Genomic DNA, 16,927 nt, shown 5'->3' on the forward strand with positions numbered 1-16,927 from the left:
TATATCTCCAGTTGTGGGTTCCTGTTCTCTACCAGTTCTCTACAAGTCAGTAGATGAGAGTGGAGGTTTTGCTGTATTTAGCCACAGTGATTTACAAGAACTCTTAGTGAACTATTATTTCGATCTGCTTTAACGTTGAGCTTTGTGAATCCATAAAAAAGGCAGAGCATAGGTGTCACCATGCTTTACCTAGGATCGGTGTCAAAGCTAATGCTATGAAAAATTATGAGGTAAGAATGCTTGATATATATTCTGTCCCAATCCTCTTATTTGGTATTTCTCACCCCAAATGTGGGAAGGATATAAAATAGTGCAAATTTTGGAGACTGGCGCTTAGTGTGTAACCTGAGTTTATTAATAAATCTCTTTAGTATCAGTTTTTCATATCTTAAAAATGAAGTTTTTGTGGTAGTTGAGTTAATGTTGTAAAAGCACTTAGTATTCACTGTATTTTAAGCCCAACAAGAACCCAATAGAGAATAATACTGCCTTTCCTGAATTTCTGTTCCTTCTCCTTTCATTTGCCTTTACATTTTAATCTAAACTTGGAAATAACTCAGGAAACAAGACTAAAGTTAAAAGAGAAATAAAATGTTTTGAACTGAATAAAAATGAAGAAGATAAAACATGTCAAATTTGTACGATGCAACTAAAGCAGTACACAGAGGGAAATGTATAGAACTAAAACGTGTTTGTTGGAAAAGAAGAAAGTTCTCAAGTATATAACCTGGGTTTTCACCTTTAGTCTCCAGGAAAAAAAAAAGCAAATTAAACCCAAAACTAGTAGAAGAAAAGAAATAATGAAAGACAAAGTAAAAATCAATGAAATAGAAAACAAAAACCAGTGAAAAAAATCAGTGAAATCAAGTCCTAGTTCTTTGAGGAGAATAATAAAATTGACAAACCTCTAAACAACCTGATCAAAAAAAAGTGGGAAAAGATACAAATTACCAACATTAGAAATGAAGGTGGTGATATCGTTACAAATTCTATAGATAGTAAAACAATTTTATGCTAATAAACTCAAGAAATTATACAAAATGGACCAAGTCCTTAAAGGATACAATTACCAAAGCTCATTTAAGATGAGGTAAATAACCTGAAGGCCATATACCCATTAAAGAAATTATTTTGTATTTAAAAACCTTCCAACAAATAAAATTCCAGGCTCAGAAGTCTTCACTAGCAAATTCTGCCAAACATTTAAGAATGAAATAATACCAAGTCAAGATGAAGAATTCCAGGAAATTAAAAATATACTTCACAATTTATTCCATAATGATACCAAAACCTGACAAAGACATTATAAGAAAACTGTAGATCAATGCATTTCATGAATACAGATGTAAATATTCTTAACGAGTTTTAGCAAATTGAATCCAATAATATATAATAAAGGTTAATACATCATGATAGAAATGCAAGATTGGTTTAACATTAGAAAATCAATTAACCATACAATTATCTTAATCAATATAGAAAAAAATATTTGACAAAATCAAATTCAAACAAAAACTCTCAAAAAATTAGGAATATAAAAGAAAATTCATAGTCTGACAAAAGACATCTACAAAACCCTATAGCTAACATCACACTTAATAGTGAAAGATTGCATGTTTTTTTAGGAACAAGGCAAAAACATTCACTCTTACCTCTCCTATTTAACACTGTTCTGGAGGTTCTAGACAGTGCAACAAAGCCAGAAAATGGAGAAAGACATCCAGATTGGAAGGAAAGAAGTAAAACCATCTTTCTGCACAGAAAACATTAACATCTATATAGATAATTTTATAGAATCTACTAAAAAAAACTACTAAAATTAATAAGTGAGTTAACCAAGATTATAGGCTATAAGACCAAAATATATAAATCAATGGTATTTTTAAATACTAACAATAAAAAATTAGAAATTGAACTTCTAAAAACTCTATTTATAATAGCATTAAAAAAAAACACGAATTACTTAGATATAAATCTGGCAAAAGAGATGAAAGATCTGTCGATGGAGAACTACAAAATACTGCTGAGAGAAATTAAAGAAGACCTAAATAAATGGAGATATATACCTTGTTCATGGGTTAGAAGGCTCAATACTTTTAAAATATCAATTCTCCTCAAGCTGATTTATAGATTCAGTGCAATCTCAATTGATACCCTAGCAGGCTTTTTATAGACATTGGCAAGGTGAGTCTAAAATTCATGCAGAGATGCAAAGGACCTCAAAGAACCAAAACAATTTTGAAAAAGAAGAACAAAATTGGAATGATCACACTGCCTGTCTTTAAGACTTATTATAAAGCTATAGTAATGAAAACAATGTAGTATTGGTATTGAAATAGATAAATATATTAATAGAACAAAATAGAGAGTTCAGAAATAGACACACATATTTTATCAACCGATTTTAACACAAATACAAAGGTAATTCAGTTGAGAAAGAATAGTCTTTTTAGATAAATGATGCTGGGACAAATAGATGGCCATATGTAAAACAAACAAATGAAAAAACCTTGAAACAAATCTTAAAATCTACACAAAAATTAACTCAAAATAGATTATGAAACTAAATGTAAAACTTAAAACTATAAAATTTATAGGCAGAAACATAAGAGAAAATCTTTGTGACTTTGGATTAAGCAAAGATTACTTAGATATAACACTAAAGTATAATCCATAAAAGAAAAAATTTGTTATTTTGAGCTTCATCAAAACTAAAAACTTTCGCTCTTTGAAAGACCTTTTTAAGAGACTAAAAAGATAAGCAAGCCATAGACCGAAACGAAATATTTGCAAATCACACATCTGATTAAGTAATTACACCCAGAATATAAAAATACTGAAAGCTCAATAAGCGAACAAAAAATCCAAAGGTTTTTTTCAATGAGCAAAATGTTTGAGCACATACTTTACCAAAGACATAGTAATTAAAAGTAAGCACACAAAAAGATGGCCAAACTCAATAGTCACTAGGAAAATGCAAAATGAAAGAACAATGAGATACCACAATATACTTACTAAAATGCAAATAATTAATGACTGAGCATGCCAAATTGGGGCATGGATGGGTAGCAACTGGAACTCTAATATGCCGCAACTGGAAATGCAAAATGGTACAACTACTTTAGAAAATAGTTTTGCAGTTAAACATATACCTAACAAAATATCCAGCCATGCCACTCTTCAGTACTTACCAAGAAAAAAGAAAACACAAAGATTTATACACAAATGTTTATAGCAGCTTTATTTGTCATAGTAAACCAACCACCACACAAACCGGAAACAATCTCAATGGCCATTCACAGCAAACAGATAAACAAATTATGGTTATATCTATGTAATAGAATACTATTCAGTGATAAAAAGAAATGAGCTGTTGATACACACAATGACTGAATGAATCTCAAAACATAATATGGAATGAAAGAAGCCAGACCAAAAAAAAAGTAAATATTTTATGATTCCATTCATATAAAATTCTAGAAAAGGCAAACACCTGCAGTGACAGAAAACACTTTGGTGGTTGCCTGGGGATGTAGGGTGAAGGGAGAGGTGGAGAGAGTTAAAGGGGCAGGGGAAAACTTTTAGGAGTGATGGATATATTCACTCTGTTGGTTTTGGTGATGGTTTCACAGTTATATAAAACTTACCAACTTATACACTTTAAATACATGCAGTATTTTTAGGTCAATCGTAAGTCAATAAAGCTGTCAAAAATGTATTAATTAAAAAATGTAATCCAAATCCTATAAGGTTAAAATGAACATCTTTAAATTTAAAAGCCTTTTAAAATCATGCTTTGAGGAATAAGCGCCTTGATGTGTTGGTCATTGGAGACTGGTTTTATTTGGACCTCCCAGTCTGGGGCTCATTCGTGTTCTCTCTGTTTAGCAGCATTTGGTATAATTATCGTTTTCCCCCACCAGGTGTTTCTATGGCTGGGGAGGCGAGTAGAGAACCTCATCAGAACCCATACTCTAGAAACAATTTTGATCTTGGAATCTCTTGTTCATCCTCCCACTATCACTTTTCGAGCGAACAATCATCATTTAAAAAACTGCCTCTTTTTAAGCATCTACCATGTGCTGGACTGTTGACATGTGATAGCCCAAATGCTCATAATAATCTTGCAAGATTATATTATTTTTATATTTTTCAGATGTATCGACTTGCCTAAAACTACCATTGCTAGTAAACAATAGGGGTTGGATCGGGACCAAGACTCGTCCACCAAAGCATAACTTGTCAGATAGATTTCCTGTGATGGCAGATAAGTCAGTGCTCTTGTGGCAACACGAATGCCATCCCTGATCAAGAAAAGAAACACACAAGTGGGGGCGGGGCTGCCTGGATTTGTCACCCTCAGGGCGCTTTCTCCTTCAGGCTTCGGAACTGGTCTTTAAAAATCATTAGCCAAGTTCTCAAAAGTGTTTTACAACACTATTATTTCAGGAGTAATAGAAACCATATGTCTCTGACATATTCACACTTAAATCATCAAGATGCTGTTTTATCAGAACTTTTTGATGTCTTTTGAGATTTTTTTAAATGGGACCCTCTGAGAAGCAGCAAGTCCCCATCACAATAAACAAGTGAAAACAAGGAAAAGACTTGAATCAGGACCCAGTTGCAGGCTGGGTATTTGGGATGGATTTGAAACTTGGTAAACTGCATCATTCTTTCCTTGCCACAGGAGGGGCTGAGAATAGAATTTGATTTCTGCTGGTCACTTCGGAATGGCTTAATTCTGTTTCTAGCTTTAGATGAAACCATGAAAACTTGAGCTCAGCAAGAAACACTTTACTTATCTGGTAACATTTTAAAACCTGTTCATAGAATCTTGGAAAGCCAAATGCAAAAGACAGAAGGTAAATCAATATATCAGTTTATATGATTTGATAAAGCTTAAACCTTAGAGTGAAAGACTCCTGAGAAAATGACCCTTTTGTGGAAGATGCAATCACAGATGTTCAGACAAGTTGTCCCAGCTTATCTCTAACGGGTATGTCAGAGCTCCATCAAGCTAGAGCCTTTCTTTTTGTTGAGAATAAGCTCACCCATAATTCATACAGCCTGTCCCCCTAGAGTTCCTCTGAAAACAAAGAGAGCTTCTTAGTCATGCCTTGGTGTTTCCAAAAGTCCATTTTACAGTGTCGAGTACATTGGACAGAAGCCAAGTAAATTTGAGAGTAAAGGCATTGTTTTCAGAACATCTCACTCACCATCACCAAGATGGTGCTGGTGATGAACAGACAGAAACAGGCTCTGGTTTCAGATCCCAACACCACTGCTTACCAGCTGTGTGACCTTGGGCTGCTCTTTAACCTCTCCACAGCTCGATTTCTTCATCAGCAGAAGAGGCAGAAGAGTGACACTCCCACAGGCTGGCGTGTGAATTAGTGATACTGACATACAAGAGGTTGAGGTTCATAATAAATTGCTGTTATTTCAACATCTGAAACAATGGGGAGAAAAATCTTTAAAAGCTGATTCAACAAGGCATAGGGAATGCAGTCAGCAGTAACGTAATGGCCACGTGTAGAGCCAGAGGGAAGTTACAATAATCAGGGAGATTGTTTCATAAACGATATAAGTGTCTAACCAATGTACCATATACTTGAAACTAATAACAAAATAAAATGCAAAAAAAATTTGATTCAAAAGAACAGCATATTCTGCTTCAAGGTATTGGTAATACACTTCATAAAACACTTTATAAAGACATGTAATTATTAAATTTGAGAGATGACATCATCAGCCAATGTTCTATCTTCCCTGTGCAGCCCCTTATTTGCACCCACTTGGTTTCTGGTTCACTGACAAGTATCTGTTTATCACGTGAGGTGTCGTTTTCCTTACCCAATGTGCATGAGGATATCCATATCTACATATTTTGAAAATACGTGTGTTCTTAAGAATTTTAGAGCCAGAGTGTGGTCTAATTTCATAGATGAGGAGGGAACTGAAGCTAGCAATGTTGAGGGACTCGTCCAAGGTCACAGTGCTCTTTATTAGCATTTCAGAATGAGCTCCCAAGCCAGCGTTCTTGCCACATCAATCCAGTCACTATTCCGTAGTACCTTTTTGCTTTCTTCTTCTCCTTTCTTTCCGGGAACCACATTTCTGTATTAAAAAAATGGTCCAGAATCAATTTTGCTCTACTTGAAAAAAAAAAAAAAAAAAGTCGTCAACTTGACAGTTGTACCTGGCCCTCCCAGTCTAGGATCGTGGCCAGAGCATGACGGAAACTTCGGTCCTGGGGGAGTGCTCAAACTCGTGGTGCTGGCGAAATGTTACGGAACACCGCAGGCAGCCAGCACATGGGGAAGCCTGCTTATGATTACCGGAAAACTCGGGGGAATTGATGGGTTTGGGAAACATTTTTGTAGGGTTTCGCTAACAGAAAAAAGAAAGGGAATCTGGTATATGTTAATTGACAGATTATTCCAGAAGAGTGTTCAAAAATATAAAATATAAATTGGCAAATTCAAGAATGTCTGAAACAGGGAACATTGCTGAGACGCTCATGTGCGTTGAGCAAAGTGATGACATTTGCATTTAAGCCAAACTCCAGAGAGTTTCGAGTCACAGTTTCCACTTTCCAGCCTATTTCCACCCCCATTCTCATCTGCTTTTCTCATGTGGGTTTCCTAAAGCGGGTTTGGCATGTATGGGGGGTAGAAGTGGAAGGGTCCAGATAACCTTGGCTCCTGTTCTCCTTGATTACATTTACCTGCAGTTGTGCTATTCTCCACTTCACCAGGCAGCGTGGACAGAGGCTTTGAGAAGCCCCTACTCGGTGCAGCGGGAGAACTCACAGCTAAGTAAGAAAAGGCGGACCTAGCCTGGAGCCAGGATTCACAGATGTTCCAAGGGAGGAGATGGTCATTCACATGCTCTACAAAGGGGACGAGTGGCCTCTCTTCGAGTGAAGAGGGGAAATATGAAAGTGGCATCTCAGAGTGATCCTGCCGCTTGGAGTAAGAGAGGGCTCACATGAAATCATGACAGCTGCAAGACCCCCTCCTACTTCAGCCGAGGCACGCCTTGGCCATGCCATAGTTTTCCGGAGAGCTTAGCCTGGGATGCAGCCCAGCTGTTCCCAGCATTGAGAGCCAGGCACAGAGTGGGAAAATGAAGGACGCCCATGAGGACATCCACTACCGAACACCTATGTCAGATGGCTACTCTTCATGAAGAAAGTTCCTTAAAACTCTTTTTCTCTGTCTCTTGGCCAATAGTTGCAGGCACCTAGATTTTAAGACCTGTGGCTATTAAGCTTTTTTTTTTTTTTTTTTTTTTTTTTTTTTTTTGCGATTTAGGGATGGCAGATGCTTTGGTTCCCCATACTTAACCCATTGGCACTCACGGAACAATGGCTTGGTTCTTACCACAGTCACCTTAGGACCCTGTGTAAGGTCTGCTCAGCACACATGAAGATGTTCTGCTATGTGTGAGGAAGTTAACTAGCCCAAGGGTGGTCCACACCCAGTGACATATGGACAAATACCACAGATAAGACAACTCCGGGCTGTGTCTCACATAGAACACCAGCGGCATTGAGTCCCAATTGCCCTCAGGAGTAAACAGCTCGCTAGCCCATACTGTACCTACCAGCAGCTCCCTAATCTTCTCTCTCTCCTTCCCCACCCCATCCCAGCACTTTCAAAATCACTGTCCAAGTAAATGGCTTTCTCATAAATCCTTGTTTTAGGGTGTGCTTCTGTGAAGACCTAACATCAAATATTAAGTTTCTGTTTTTCAATAAGTATTCATTGAACACTGGTGCTCCGGGCATTGTGCTAGATGCTAAGGGTGCATGAAAGGCAAGAGTAACAGTCAACTAAATCTGACACTTGTAGACTTTTAAAGGCAGATACACAAATAACATTGCAGAAAGTGAAAAGTTCCATTAAAAAAGAATAGAAAAAGTACTCTGGAAATGTAGAGTGGGATCAGATGTGGCTGGGGGCTTAGAAGTGAAGCTGGGTGTTTGTTTGTCCTGTTCATTTGTTGCTTTTACTTATATCCCGCATATAAGTGATATCATGTGATTTTCAACTTTCTCTGCCTGGATTATTTCACTTAGCACGATTATCTCAAGGTCCATCCATGTTGTTGCAAATGGCAGTATTTCATCTCTTCTTTATGGCCAAGTAATATTCCATTGTATAGATGCGTCACAGCTTCTTTATCCAATCATCTATCGTAGGACACTTTAGTTGCTTCCATGTCCAGGCCACTGTGAATAATGCTGCTATGAACATTGAACAATAGACTAGTGGTTACCAGATGGGAGGAGGGAGGAAGGAAGGAGGAAGTAGATGGAGTAAAGGGGGTCAAATATGTGGTGACAGAAAGAAATCTAACGATGGGAGGTGAACACAGAGTGTAAATATATACATGCCTTACTGTTAAAGTGCACAGGTGAAACATTGGATTTCATTAACTAATGTCACAATAAGTAAGTAAGTAAGTAAATAAATAAATAAATAAATAAATAAATAAAAAGAAGGAAGGAAGGAAGGAAGGAAGGAAGGAAGGAGGAAGCGAAGCTGGGAAGGCTCAGTGGTGAGGCAGGTGAGAGCTCACCCCAAGAGCATGGGGTGAAGACTGTCCCTTCTGGGGAGAGCTGACCACATGAGGCATCATTCTGGGCCCTGCTGGTCGATCCTGGTGAGGTGCGAATCCCGAGCATGGCCAGTCAGCTCTGGGGTATGGGGTAGGGTGGCCAGTATCAAGGAGCTCAGCTGAGAAGCAAACAGGCTTCCCTGGACAAGTCGGCCTTTCATGGGGAGTCTCTTAGGTATAAGTTATATTAAGATATTGACAGTTCTCAGGAGGAGAAGTAGTCAGGAGATTGTAGTAATCATGTCTTTTATTTTCTGCATTCTGATGCTTTGACATCTGGGGTCTTGCTGATTTTGAAAGAACTGCCCCTCCCTGGGTTAGCCAGTTCCTAGAGATAGAAAACAGTTTGTCCATAAGCACACTTTCAAATACAAACCTGAACTCCAAACACCTTCTTTAAAGGCCTCTTATTCCTTGGGCCACTCTCTGGCTGTCCTATCACCCCAGGGCCATTTGTGCTCTGCCTCATCTTTTACCTTCTCACAAAAAACCCAATGAAGGGTCTTGTCCAAAATTTCTCTCTCTCCCTCCATCTCCTGACTGACCTGGTACTTCCGGTGTGGCCTCACATGGCCTGGCCAGCTCCCTCCTCTTGGGAACTATAACAAACTATCTTTTCAATGGTAGTTGTCTCCTGGGCTGTTGGTCTTACTATACCTCTGACTTTCTTTTAATATACCACATTTTAAAGCAGATTCAGAGAGCAAAGGCAATAAGAAGAAGCCATGAGGCAGAGAGAGAAGAAAGGTACTGAAAATATAGTGTGGTGTGAGCAAGAGAAACAGAGAATGGTCGAGTCACATGATGAAACATGTCAGGGTAGAGAGTGTAGACACGGCTGCGGAGAGGGAGGCTCCGTGGTCATCTGGTTACAAGAGCAGGTATCAGGGAGCTCACACACCTGGAAGTTCCGGTTCCTGGACGTGCCTCCACATTCCCTGGCACCAAGCTGCATGGTGGCTGGGTCTGTTTACTGTCTTCCTTCAGTCCCCGTCTATCACAGAGCATAACCTCCTTATGGCGGGTGCAACCTGAGTGTGCCTCTTTGCTCCTGTGAACAGGAAGAGTACAACTAGTAGAGTCTGAGTGGAAAGAACACATGGAAAAGCTACGGGAGAGTCACGAATCACAGAATTTTGGCATTGGGAGGAACATTAAAAACCTTCTGGCCTAGGTCACAAAAAGTACTGACTGTTAAGGAAAAGATTGACAAATTGGTCTACATTAAGAACATACGTTCATCAGAAGAGACTTTGAGATGGGCAAAAGGCAAGCCACAGAATGGGGGACTATGCTTGCAATATATATACCACCAAAGTAACTTGTATCCAGAATATATAACTCTTACGAATTAACAGGGAAGACAGACTATCCAATTTTAAAATGTACTAATGAATTGAATAGTCACACCACAAAAGAGAATATCAAAATGGTAAATAAGTATATGAAATATGCCAACAGTTGGCAAGAATACATACACTTCTTGAGGAAATGTAAATTCATACAACCATTCTGGCAAACTGTATGGTGACATCTACTAAAGCTGAACTGGGAGTTTAAGTCACTTGTCCAAAGCCACACAGCTAGTAAGTGGCCAAGCTGGGTTTGAACCTTTGTAGTTTGTGCAGCAGAATCTATGGGTCTTCACATGATGCTCTGAATAGACAGTGACCAGCTTCAGGGTACGTGACCCCTTAGTTGTAGCTCCATTGAAGGATCAGCTAAGAAATAAAAGACCGAAAAATCTATTTAGCAGATTGGCATGAAAATTACATAAAGGAAAGCTTCTAATTAATGCTGAGCTACCCTCCTTCCAGGGTAGGCCTACCACTTATCTTTTATGGGTTCCTTCATTACCATGTCAAGTCAGGGGCTGACACTGGGTCTCCTCTTCGCCACTTTGCCCCGAGCCCTGCTCTCATTCAGCCAGGTTAAAGCGTCTTCCTTAATTACCAGTGGGAGCTCAGTCTTGCACAAGGAGAGTTTGGATGATAAATTCAAACAAGGGACCTTTGTTTGGTACATGCAGTTGGGCATCACAGTCACCTTAATTATGTAATGATGTCACCCGGGGCTGAGAGGAAGTTCTAAGGGCTTAATCACCGGGAGGCCAGTGAGTAATGAGTAATGGGCATTGTTGCATGGGTGCAAACCACCTCCTCTCCCGGGCAGAGCCAGCTGCAAATGGGACGCAGGGGCAGGGAGTCAGTGGGGCCTTCTTTCCATTAGGGAAGCAGTATAGTGCAGGGGACCAGAGCATGGCTTTTCAGATCAGAAAGGTTTGCGCTTAAAACCTGGCTGGGTAATGACCTTGCTGTATGCCCTTGAAAGACTTTCCTCAGATTGTTCCAGATCATAGGGTGATGATATCTAACTCATAGGACTATGAGGAGCAAACAGAATAGTGTATGTTAGTGGTGCCCAGACAGAATAAGTACTTAGTGTTTGTGCCACAGAAGAGGGAAACCTCCTTTGCCATTAAGAATATCTCCATTGCTCCCCAAAAGAGCAATTACCTTTTGTAATTGTCCAGGGATGTCACCGAAGATCGGGGTTTGTAATCCTACTTTATGATCTTGAACAAGTTACTTCACCTTTTTAAGCCTCACTATCCCTTTTTGTAAAAGGACCTAGGATTATGAGGCTTGATTAAGATCACGGTTGGCGGGGTACCACACACAGTGCCTTCATTTATTTCTAAATGGGGATGGGAACCTAGTGTTTGGGGAACATGATAAATGAGGCCCATGGTTTTTTCCCAACCATGTTAAAATTTTATTATAACAAGTTTTGAGAGAAAGACTTAAGTTGCTGGGCTAAGCTACCGTTCTGTCATGGAGTAGTATCGTTTTATTTTGTGTCCTCTGGACAGTTGATTGGCTGCTGGGCTGAATAATCACTTTGGCTTCCTACTTTCCCTTCCCCACTCTCCTGCTCTCTTCTGCCTCCAATCGGCCTACATTGGCTGCAGGCAGGAGACAGGATATGGCAGACAGGGCTTACCCTTTCTTCTTCCTCAGCAACTTGTCCTGTTCCTCACCCGCCACAGGTATCCACAGAGCTCCTGGTCACCCACCAGATAAATCCTCAATCTGTGGTCTTTTTCATGTCCTTACTGCCCTTGCTCCAAGTTTGCAGTCTTCCTCAAGAGCAGGCAGGAATCCTCCTCCTTCTCTTTGGAGGATAAGTGAGAACTTAGGATGCAGCCAAGGCCTCCTGCTTTCATCACTAACGGGAGCAGAATGCCCCTGGTCGAGACTTTCCGTGCCCATGTGCACGCGCACACACACACACACACACACACACACACACACACACACCCTCTACCATGCACAGAAGAGACAGGATTTCACATGCATGGTGCACCCCAACAGATAAGAGCCCCCAGTCTCTCCTGGAAGTTTCTGGAGATGATCACAGATGGGCTTGGAACAGTGAAGGAAGGGCCCGCCTTCAGGGCAGCTGTGAGCCATGTCGCAGTGCTGAGTTGGCAGCTTCATTAGATCCAGAGTCAGCTCCAGTGGTGCGTGCTTCTGGGAGATCTCTCTGCCACGAAGACAAGGCCACCCAGGCAAACTGTTGCCGTCTTGCTGATCCACATCCTATTTATAGTGACAGTCCTGTGAAACAAATGTTTTCAACCATACATCTGCAAGCATTTCTGGCAAGTAAACCCATTTCTTTTTGGTCTTAGTATACACCACCAGAAATATCCTATTTGGGTATTTCTTAGGGGATCAATGAGAAAACTCATTCACCTGCAAAACAAAACAAAACAGAACAAAACAAAACACCTCTACTAAACAGAGGGTAGAATTCATATTGGTGAAAGTCAAGGCCACATGTGGTTCACAAAAAAAGGGCATGGCTCTGCCCCTCCCCGACCAGGAGACCCTCTCCGATATGCTCGCTGGTGGAGACTTGTTTCCTACGAGAGGTGGAGTAGATGGGATAAGACGGAACATGCCCATGGTTGTGCCAGTTCTTCTTACTCAAGAGCCACACGCTTTATCATGTCAAATGATGAAAATATTTTTGTCTTCTACCTAGCTTGGGGGCTTCCCATTCTGGCAAGGATTACATGGATGCCAAAGCAAGCCGTCTGCTAGGAATGTGAGCAAACTGGCTGAGAACAGAGCCCTCATGATCCAACAAGCTGCTGTATTTTGAGTACAAGAAGTCATTTCTCACATTCTCTTGTTCTTTGGGATTTACAGGGGCTGCAATCTCTCCACTCCTTGCAAATTTGATGCCGAAGGTAGATTTTCCAGAGTTCTGTCTCTTAGATGAATTCGTTCAATCCTCTGAGAAAATATCCCTAAATTGTACATTTTTTCTCCAGCTAAAAAGACCAGGAGAAAACATGATACTTCACCTTCCATCTCTTTCCCACTTCTCTCTCAGGGTCAAGAGCCACGATTTTTGATGAAGACTCCCTCAACCATCCCAGAAAAAAATAAATCATCTCATATTTAGCTCACATATATTTTTATTTCTGAATTCTCTCTTTAGTGCCTCTGATCTATCCACTAATCTGTTTTTCTATTCTTGTGCCTATTCTGTACTATTTTTAACTTATTTTGTATTACAATATGCACCCACTACTAGGTATAAACTCGTTATTCTTACTATCAAACTAAATTTGCTTTACAAATTTAATATAAATAAAAGTATAAAACTGGTAAACTTCAAATTATTCCAATGCATTGCCATAATAGTTGTCGGTCAGAAGTGAACAGGGTATTCAGAGCTCTGGGCAAGGCCTTTTGAAGCCGAATATGCCAAGAATATTCTTCTAGTCTCTAGATATTTTTATTCTGTGTGTGTTTGAAGAAATTTTATTTAATATTTACATCACAGTTTCCAGTCACATCATTCTTTTCTATGATATTCATTATGCACCAAATTTTCTTGAATATGTTATCTTTCCTGCATGTAAATCTTAGCTCATCTTTCATTTATATTTTATTGAGTACTTTTTCAAATCTTTCCTTACATAAAGGTCATACATTTTCTGAATAGTTACATATCTAAAAATGTCAAATTTGTTCATTCTTCCATAAGAATGTTATTCTGGTAGAACAGAAAATTTTTAATCACATTTTTCTTCAATGGTTTGTAAATATGTTTCTGTTTTCTTTAACTCTAGTATTGCAGATGAAAATTCCAATACTAATCTGACTCTCCATACTTTGAAGGTAAGCTTTTGCATTTTCTGGAAATTTATAAACTTTTACATTGATGTTTGTACTTCAGAAATTTCACTAAGAAATGTCTAGATCTGAACTGTTCAATGTGGTGACTAGCCACATATAACTGTTTAAATGTAAATGTTAATTAATTAAAATTAAATAGAATTAAAAAGTCATACTAGTCACATTTTGCATACTCACTAGCTCTGTGTAGCTAATGGCTACCGTACTGAACAGCATATAACACTTTCATCATTGTAGAAGTTCTATTGGCCAGTGCGGGTCTGGTCTGCGTTTTTATCATTATCATCAGTACTATTCTTACTCTTGCATGACACTTGAATCCTTTAAGTTTTGAAATTGAAGTTTTCTTTATTTCAAAAATATTTTCTTCTATTATTTATTTATAACTTCTCCATCTATTCCTCTTTTCCTATTAAAATTCTTTAATATTACATATAAGGTTTTCTTAATCCTTCAAGTCTCTTACAATTTCACTCATTGTTCCTTCCTTCCTTCCTTCCTTCCTTCCTTCCTTCCTTCCTTCCTTCCTTCCTTCCTTCTTTTCTTCTTTCCTTCCTTCTTCCTTCCATTTGGATTTTTCCTTTATGAAATCTTTAGTCATCAGCAGTGATTCTTTTCTTGATCAATTCTTGTATTAAATATTTTAGTTTGCAAAATATATTTTAGGTAAAAATTCCTTGCAGTGGGAGAGGCTCTGTAAATGCATGTTCTTGAAAGGTATTTTTTTGTTTTTTTTTGTTTTTTGTTTTTTGTTTTTTGTTTTTGTTTTTGGTTAAAGTACTCCTTTGTTTCCACATGTCCTGGTTGATCAATCAGGTTGGTCTTCCTCCCAGCATTGAACACCATGTACCCCTTCTTATCCCCATAGATGCAGCTCTCAGCAGCAGCACACACCAAGCTTTCAGGGCGTGTTGGCCACAGACGCAAGGCGCTACACAGGGCATTTCACATGCTGGAGCTGAGATTTTGGGAAGAACAGTTGAAGTCCTGCCCCAGTGTCTAGACAACATTGTGAGGGCTGCAGGGCTGGGTCCTTCACTAAGGCAATGGTAGTAAGCAGGGTACCAAGTCGGACAAGAGCCAGCTGAGAGGCTCATTAATGATGATTTACCTGCTGCTCCGGGGTCCTTCAATGTCCCCTAATTAACAATGACATTAGTCTCAGTGTCTCAGAAGGAAGGACAAAAATTTTAACTCTTCTACCACCTGCTCAACCCTCTCCCAGGCCCCATATGGTAAAAACCAAAGCATGTCAATATCTTCTCCCCATTTGGCTCTTTGGAGAAAGTTCCAGGACTGAACAACATAAGAACACAGAGATCCTCAGGCCTGTTAGCAACTTTATTGATACTGACATTTGTTATACCCAAGTTTTATACTTTCTGACAAAATAAATGAGAAAAAAATAGACAAACTCTTGCTGAGCAGAATAATAAATCAAGGTGGCACTTAACATGCTTGTTGAGTTAAGTCCTCTTTAACACACTGACAGTCTTAGAAGTCATCTCTTAGTGTTTAGGATGCTGCATACTGGAACCTTCCCACGAAGATAGGGACCCCCTCCTCCCAGATGTGTGGCATTTCCAAAGTTGGATCTCATGATCAGCCTGTCACTCATGGCGCCTCAGGCCTGGGGGTTCCATGACTTTTCCCACTCATCCACTCTGTCCAGTACCAGTCTATGAGAGTGCGAGTACCACAATGGCAGGAATCCTTTCTTCCTGCAGCCAGGGAGCCAGCGGGGGCTCTGACATGCAGCAGGGGCTCAGTACCATGTTGAAAGGGTGTGTAAGAGGCCCCAGCACTGATACCAAGAGAGGCTGAGTCTTTTTAGTTTTGGGAGCTTACTAGAAGATAAGGCAGGAGGGAACACATTTGAGTCTTTAGCAGAGTTTGGGATAGGGGTGGGTCGAAGTGGCCATACGTCCATTGTAGAGAGGAGGCCAGTGGCTAGCTTCTCTTCAAGTGAAGTGGCATTCTCAGGGGCGTAGTGGGAGGGGGGGGGGCTTTGTTTTTAAAAATAAAATCTCCTTCGTTTACTGCCTTTAGACCAGTGCTTCTCAAACTGTAATATGCACACAGATCAACCAGTGATCTTGAGAAAATGAAGATTCTCCTAAGTCTGGGGTAGAGAACTGAGATTTTGCATTCTAATGAGCTCCCAGGACATGTTGCTGCTGCTGGCCCACAGCTCACACTCCGTGTCATGAGACTTTAAAGAATACACATACAGAAGCCTGTTCTTTCTGCGATAGAATGGCCCTGATCAGACGTGCAGCTTGATTTCACGCCTGCGGTGGAAGCAGGATGGGAAGATGCTAAGCGTGCAAAGGTGAGAGGATGGACTCATTTCCAACAAACACGCCCTCTCTTTTAAGTTCACCAGGTTTCCCCGAAGATACTTTTTATATTCTTCACATCTAAGAAGTTCATTCTGGGCATGTAAGGGGTTAAAGGAGCCAGAGACAGTGAGAGAAAGCTCCCTTTTCATGGCATTTCTAACAAGCTGAACTTGATCCAAACCTTGTTCAATGAGCACTTATTTTATACAAATAAGATCACAGGGGCGTACTCATCTCTAATTAAACCAGAAAGGAAGCATTTGTCCTAATTGGACTGCCTAGCTCAAGAATTAATTGTGAGATTGTTTAGAATTGCAATCTTGTGACCTGTTCACTAAAAGGGGGGAAACCCCATTTTAGGAGTCTCCCGTGCTATGTAATTTCTTCTGGACCTTTTTTTCCCTTTTTAATTCCTGGAAACCTTAGTGCAAGTTGAACTGATGATTTACAAACAAAAGCGAAAACTTCTAAGGGCAGCTTACTGTGCAGTTTTACAAAAGCCTTGGCAAAGGTGAAGATAACTCAATTTAGCACAATATTCTAATGTGCCCCTGAGAAAGTACTCTCATAATTAAGGATTTGCACCATTTCTATGGGGGGGAATCATGTGTCACATTATTTATCAATATCAAAAGAGTCACTTTTGTATTCAGCAGTCTGGAGTGCCTGGAAACAAGATATTCTCACCAAACGCTAGTCTCGAGCCACATTCAGCCAAAGGTGCGAGAGGTTTCCACTGGC

The 16,927-nt window shown here is 39.7% G+C and overlaps 1 long non-coding RNA gene across 1 annotated transcript in view; it reads right to left on the minus strand.

The window, feature by feature from the left end:
• Nucleotides 1-3,499: 3,499 nt before the first annotated feature.
• Nucleotides 3,500-16,927, minus strand: part of LOC107502764 — a 31,129-nt gene continuing 17,701 nt past the window's right edge. Inside the window, exons 2-5 of the long non-coding RNA XR_001595079.2 lie at nucleotides 10,107-10,349; nucleotides 9,530-9,679; nucleotides 5,857-6,120; nucleotides 3,500-5,452 (exon numbers count right to left, since the gene is read on the minus strand). This is a non-coding gene — a long non-coding RNA (uncharacterized LOC107502764). The remainder of the gene's footprint in view (nucleotides 5,453-5,856; nucleotides 6,121-9,529; nucleotides 9,680-10,106; nucleotides 10,350-16,927) is intronic.

Source organism: Rousettus aegyptiacus, unplaced genomic scaffold (genome assembly GCF_014176215.1).
Source record: "Rousettus aegyptiacus isolate mRouAeg1 unplaced genomic scaffold, mRouAeg1.p scaffold_m13_p_3, whole genome shotgun sequence".
NCBI lineage: Eukaryota > Metazoa > Chordata > Mammalia > Chiroptera > Pteropodidae > Rousettus > Rousettus aegyptiacus.